The sequence below is a fragment of the Maylandia zebra genome, linkage group LG18 (assembly GCF_041146795.1).
Source record: "Maylandia zebra isolate NMK-2024a linkage group LG18, Mzebra_GT3a, whole genome shotgun sequence".
Taxonomy (NCBI): domain Eukaryota; kingdom Metazoa; phylum Chordata; class Actinopteri; order Cichliformes; family Cichlidae; genus Maylandia; species Maylandia zebra.
The window spans coordinates 29486967-29494093 of NC_135184.1; positions in this window are offsets into that span (position 1 = coordinate 29486967).

Consider the following 7127-nt stretch of genomic DNA (forward strand, 5'->3'; position numbering starts at 1 on the left):
TTTAGGTATATGTACAAGTAGCGGTAATTACAAGTACGAAACATGTACTGTGCTTCATAAATGAGTAACAAATGTAGTACATAACAATAACCTACAGCACACCAGAAAAATAGATTTGGACTACCTTTTAGGCTCAGGTGCAGTGACACGGCTTTAACAAGAAGAAAAGTCAGTCATTCACCACCATCTTCCTGCGCACTAAAACCACCAAAGTCCTCTTCTCCAGTGTCGGAAACGAACAGGCTCAGGATGGCTTCGTCATCCACTCTCAGCGTCTTTCATTCGTTGTCACTTTCAAAACCAAACAAATCCTCGTTGTCAGTGTCAGAGTCGAACACCCTCAGAAGGGCCGTGGCGGTGTCCTCCTCTCCATCATGCAGCAGTCCAGCCCTTCGAAATCCGTTGGTGATCATGGATGTTTTCACACTTTTCCATGCTGTCAGAGTCCACCGGTGGAGTTGGGCATAACTTGCTTTTCGCAAGTTTATCGCCGCTCATCATCCACGCCTCCTGCTGAACGCGTAGCGCTACTTTGAAGTTTGTTTTTCGCGCTACTTGTACGGCACTATGTTGCCTGGCGGATGGACATGTGACCAACATACCACTCTTGAATCCCGATACTGTGTGTCTGATCACATGCCCTTCCGCCAGGCAACGTAGTGCTGTACAACAGCGGAACAAATAAAACAAATCGTCTTACGATATGCCAAAAATCATGGACAATCCATAGAAAAGCCGCACCTGACTAAAAGCCGCAGGGTTCAAAGCTTGTGCAAAAAGTAGCGGCTTATAGCCCGACAATTACGATACATATTATAATATATCTATATTTAAAAACATTGCTTTTTGTATGCAGAGAGCAAAGTGAACCACAGTCACATTCCTATATTCACATTATATTCACATATTTTTTTACGCATTGCCAGCATTTGTTATTAAGATGTAGAATAACTTTAACCATTAGAGTTGGGACACATAAAGATAATTTACATAGAGCTACTGTATCATGTTGAGCTGCTTAACACTCCTTGTCACTCAACACACTCTGTGACTTCACTTTAACAGTTCAATGTGAGATAAGCTTCACTCTTATGGTACAGTCACACTAGTGAAGACAGTGGTTGGAGCCTGAGGCACAACTAAAATTGTCGTGCCCGTGTGCAACAAACTTGCAATCTTGTTGCCTTTTCTTGGACTCACCCATTCGTCAATTCAATTCAGTTTTATTTATTTAGAAACCAACCCACAATAGTTGCCTCAAGGCGCTTTGTATTCTAAAGTAAAGACCCTACAATAATACAGTGATTCCCATTCTACTTTTTTACTTAATATCCTAGGAACCACAAGTAAGCCAGCAGTCTGAGAGTGTGGTGCTTTAGTGATATGGTACTATGAGGTCTTTAAGATAGAATGGGGTCTGATTATTCAAGACCTTGAATTTGTAAATTTGATTCTGGATTTAACAGGGAGCCACTGAAGAGAAGGAGAAATGTGCTCTCTTTCTAGTCCCTGTTCATGCTGACTGCAAAATTTAAAAACTAATTTGCGGCATTTATTTTTCGAAACAGTCTCTACTTTTTGGATCCAAATAAACAGATCTGACCAATCAGATCACTGCTTTTGGTAAGAAATGTAAATTTCATTTGCAAGAACTTTTAAAAATACTGCTTGAACATTTGTGTTTTTCAAATGTTCCTTTGCTGTTTGTTAAAGAAAACAGTGGTGTTACGAAAAAATATTACAGATTGTGTTATTTTAATGTGAAATGTCACAATATTGGATACTGGATGTGTTTTTCTTAAACAGTGTACTACATTTCTCAGTTTTATTACTTAGGCATTTGTGCCAGTGCAGACTAATGCTGACTTTGGGGGCTAAAATCTGTATTGGCCAGCTGCTGTGGACAAACCAAAACAAATCTGCAGACTGTCCTGCCTGAAGAGAGGCATAGAAAAGAAGTCTGTAGGCTAGGCTGTTGAAAAATTCAAACAAAACAAACAACTTCAAAGATCCCTGAGAAATAGGAGAGCTTAAAATAGAGCCCAATCGGACGTCCCGCTTATAAAAGAAAACAAAATGAATTGTAGGGAAGAACACTGAAACAGCATCTGCAAATTTATAGGGGAAACCCTCAAAGAGGAGCTCAAAGAGTAGAAGAGTGAGGAGAAAAGTTCATGAGCTAGAAAATATGAATATGATGAAGAAAGAGGAAGAATGGAGGGAGATGGCAAACAATGTAGAAGAGAGGATCAAACCCCTCAACAACCAGCTACAGGTATGCATCCAATACACAAAGCTAAAGCCAAAAAGGAGCATTTCATGAAAGAACAAACTGAAACAATTACGTCTGAGAAGGAAGTCTGATAAGGCACACATCTTGATTGTGGTTACGCACCTGTGGCTCAGATAAAAAATAGAAAAATAAATATAATAATCATGATAACTGGAAAATAAGGAATACTGTTGGGTTCTCCCCATGTGAACTGAAACTATGTCCTTCTTTTGGAGTTTGGCATACACAAGGTCCACATGTAGCATGATATTGTTAAAAGGTTTCAGGAAGAATTTAAAATCTGTGTATTTCAGCTTCGTGGGAAAAGTTCTTGACTGATAGCAATGGGGTAAAAGCCACCAGGGTCAGGGTTGTTCTCAAAACAGCAGGTAAGGTCTTCGATGTACAGATGGCAAAACTGTGATAGTTACATCCAGTGCTGCTAGGTGTTGGTGGTCCATGGGCAACTACTTTACTGAGAGCAGCAGTACACTTTGGTGATCAGAAACAAAGGAAAATCCACCCAGGTGAGGAAAAAAAAGGTTCTCATTTTGGCTATGTGGCCTGTTACATTGTTAGAATGAGCCGATATGGACAGCAGTGGATGTGGTGGGCATTGGGTATTTGTCCTGGATCTTTCTCTGAACACCTGCAGCATCATCCCTCATTACGGCCTCCGCCATACACCTGGCAGATGAGCTTACTCTTCTGATCTTCAGGAAGGATGGTAGCAAGATGCTCTTTTACAGCAGTACCAACAGACTCAGCTGTAGCTGACTGCAGAAGGATGAACTCAAAAAATCTGTCCTGGCATTCCTCCTGGCATCCGTATAGTGTAGCATAAGCACAGATAAGATAAGATAAGATAACCTTTATTAGTCCCACACGTGGGAAATTTGTGGCAATGGCAATATCCAAGGTAGAATAGATAGAAAGTGACTGCACTGGGCTTTATTGATGACATGCTCCATCACAACAGAAAGAATATAGGCTAGGAGCTTGGTCTGTAATCTGGGTCTCTGTGAACGTATTTGGTGGCAGCACGAGGCACTTAAGAACCTTCTAAGAACTCAATTACCCAAAAACTTCTCTATAAGCATAATCCTCTAGGTCTGACTCTATATATGACTCTCAGCCATATTCTACACTGATGGAGAATGGATTGAAGTTATATTTTAATCATTTCTCATTGAATTGGGTGCACAGAATTAATTTGGTACAATGAACGAGACATGTAGCAGCCAAGGGTACATAAAGATCAAGACAAGCAAATGTGAAATGCCTACAGTGTCTCACCCGTATGTGTCAAACGAATCACAAAGTTTTACTGCGTGCCAAGTTCACATTGTAAGTCAGCTTAAACTTGCCTATTTAAATATAGTGCAGCTGCATGCGAACAATCACACACAGAGTCAAAGTCTCTGCTGCCAGTGAATTTTGAATTCTCTTCCACTGTGTTAGTCATGCTTCTGCAGGCGATTACATTCCATTGTTGTGTTTGAAGGAAAAATGAGATCACCTTTGACAGGTTCATCATGAAGGCCTTCTCCAGGCATTTTGTCTGACCTGGTGGCCTGACAGTCAGCGACTCTATTAGCCACGGGTTTTCATCCAAAACACAGAACTGTGTCGCCCAGGTTTCTAAGCACATGCACATGAGCAGACACAACAGCCACTAAAGGAGTGAAGATTACACAGAGAAGTCAAGTGACAAATTCAAGTGGCCAGAAGAAATATCAATTCATTTAGGACCAGTGAGCAGCAAGCCAGCTGTCAGAAAGAGCGGGAGAGAGAGATCAAAGGGGCTTACCCCTGATATGACAGATGCATTAGAGTTGAGAGCAAGACAGTTAATTTTGTGTGTCACAGTGTGAGTGTCGGTGTCGATTCAGCAGCACATATTTGTGGCCACTACAAAAAAAAGGACAACCGGTCAAGTGGTTAAACCCATTCACTGTGTTTTGGAATAATAGCAAAGATAAACACACCCATGGTGAGCTCAATATTGATAGTATTTCTTATATTTAAAGGAGAAAGCCACAGGTATTATTATAACAGCTACTCTGTTTGTGCATCACCGTCTTCACAGAAATGATTTAAAACGATAAAACCAAAATGTAAAACGTAAAGCCACATGCGCGGTGTTCAGACTAAATGTAAACTGAAGTCTATTCAAAAACCTAAATTGACACAAATTTAGGTTTTTGAATAAATAAATGCAAATTTGCCATGTGAACTGAGGCAAATTTGCATTTACCCTGCTTTGTTGGGAAAGGCTATTGACTGAGATTCTTCCACAGACTGTGGATTCTCCTGACACCACTGACTATCAGAAATGGAGGATGATTTTACTGTCACAATTTGAAGGCAGCTGAGGATATAAATAATTACCCATTGCTTTCATCTAGAGATCTGAAAAAGGAGAGGTCTAGGACAAAAGTAACCAAAATATGGAATATACTTTTTGATTGCATTCATCCAGCTACCAGTTGTAGGAGGTGGTTCTCCTCTTGACTGATAAGGATGAATGTCAAGCAACAAGTAACTCAAGGAGCAGCTCTGCTTCACGTTGGGTTCAACACACCATATGTGGTTGCTGGCCTGGGTGTTCCAGAGAAACCTAGGGCACAATCAGCCTGACCGCAACACTACATATCTACACGGCCCTTTTTCCCCAAATTATATTGGTAACATGATGGGATGTAGGACAGTATTATACACTATATTATAACTATACACGTCTTCTTGTCATGACAAAAGTAATGGATGGATGAGTGGATACAAGTTGCCGTTCCCCATTAAGTCTTGACTATATTTAGCGACATAAATTTCGTCAGAGAGTGAGAATGTGGGTCTGTCTGGACTTGCCTGCACAGAATTTACATAACAATGTACCAACTGAGCATGGGCCCCAGGCGCTGGACTTCAAATAAGTAGTATTTTCACGACCATAAGGCGCACTGTGCTAAAAGGCGCAGTCTCAGTTATGTGTGCCCTTACTGTATTTAACACACACATAAGGCGCACTGGACCATAGGGCGCATACAAGTACCGTATGCGTATTTAAAAATAAAGCGGGAGCAAACCTGAATTCGGTACCTTACTCACATTTCTATTGCCGGTAATCGTCATCATCAACAACACACAAGCATACAAGTGTGCATATTTAAAAATAAAGCAGGAGCAAAACTGAGTTTGGTACTCACATTTTTATTACCAATAATCGTCATCATCAACAACACACAAGCATACAAGTGTGCGTATTTGAAAATAAAGCAGGAGCAAAACAAAGTTTGGTACTCACATTTTTATCATCAATCAAACCCATCGAAGTCCTCATCCTCTGTGTCTGAATTGAACAGCTGCGCTAAATCTCCATCAAACATGCCAGGTTCACTGTCTTCACTGTCAGAGTCACTTTCCGTGCCGTGCGGCTCCTCGGAAACGATGCCGGCTTTTGCGAAAGCTCGAACAACAGTGCCAGCAGACATGTTAGCCCAAGCATCTACAATCCATTGGCAAATTGTGGCGTAACTCGCCCGGCACTGCCTTCCACTCTTAGTGAAACTGCGTGGAAAAAACCACCTGGTCTCCTTACATACACCTCCCTCAGCCAGTCTTTCATCATTTCCTCATCCATCCAGCCCTTTTCATTTGCCTTAATGATGATTTCTGCTGGAAACTTCTCTTTAGGCAAAGTCTTTCGCTTAAAAATCACCATAGGCGGCAGTTTCTGTCCATTAGCATGGCAGCCAAGCACAACAGTAAAAGAAGACTTTTCATACCCCGTTGTGCGTATCGCTACCGTGCTGGTCCCCTTCTTCTCCACAGTGTGACTCACCGGGATGTCAAAAGTGAGCGGGACCTCGTCCATGTTTGTGATGTGGCTGGGCTGGATGTTTTCGTCGCCGATGTGTTTGCTGCAGTAGGAGCAGAAGATGGCCAGCTTTTCCTTATAATCCGCTGGAAGTTGCTGCGCTACCGTAGTCCTGGTCCGGATGGAAAAATGGCACCGTTTCATAAAACGAAAGCACCAGACGGACCTCCTTGGAAATGTTCAATGTTCATCTCTTCAGCTAGTGAAACTGCTTTTAGCCGAATGGTGACCGTCGAAACGCTTCTCCCGCTCGCTCTTTGCTCGATGATCCACCGCTCGAGTCTTTCCTCCAACTCGGGCCACCTCGCCTTATGTCCGCGGAAACTCAGCTGCGTTTTCTTGACCTGCCGGAGCTTGTTTTCTAGCTTCCTCCATTTGCGAACCATCGATTCGTTAATCTTAAATTCTCTCGCCGCTGCTCGATTTCCATGTTCCTCCACGTAGCTGATGGCCTTCAGTTTAAACTGTGCTTCGTAAGCGTGTCTCTTTGCCATTTTCAGGGTTGTTAAAACAACGATGTCCTGCATAATGCACATACCTGTTCTTTTATACAGGTATGTGCGATTGTCCCGGTATATACGATCAACGCCCACACTTCACCCTTTAACGTTCTCATGGTGTTCTCTACTACGTCCTCCTTACAACACATAGGGCGCACTGCGCTATAGGGCGCGCCGCACCTTTTGAAGAAAATCTAAGACTTTTAAGTGCGCCTTATGGTCGTGAAAATACGGTAGAACAGGAATGACTACTCAGCAGTCAGGTCCATAGCTGCCCGTGTTCGTGTCCACAACTGAGTGTAATCAAAGCATTGTAAGTTAAAATGATGAGCTAAGACATATGGAAAGAATTTAATGTAGAGTCATTATTTATGTGATTATAAACGCCTACCCATGAAGGTACTCTTGAGCCCCATTTCCACTTATATCTACTCAGATCAACTTGCCAAAGATCGCCACGACTCAACTCAGATTGACT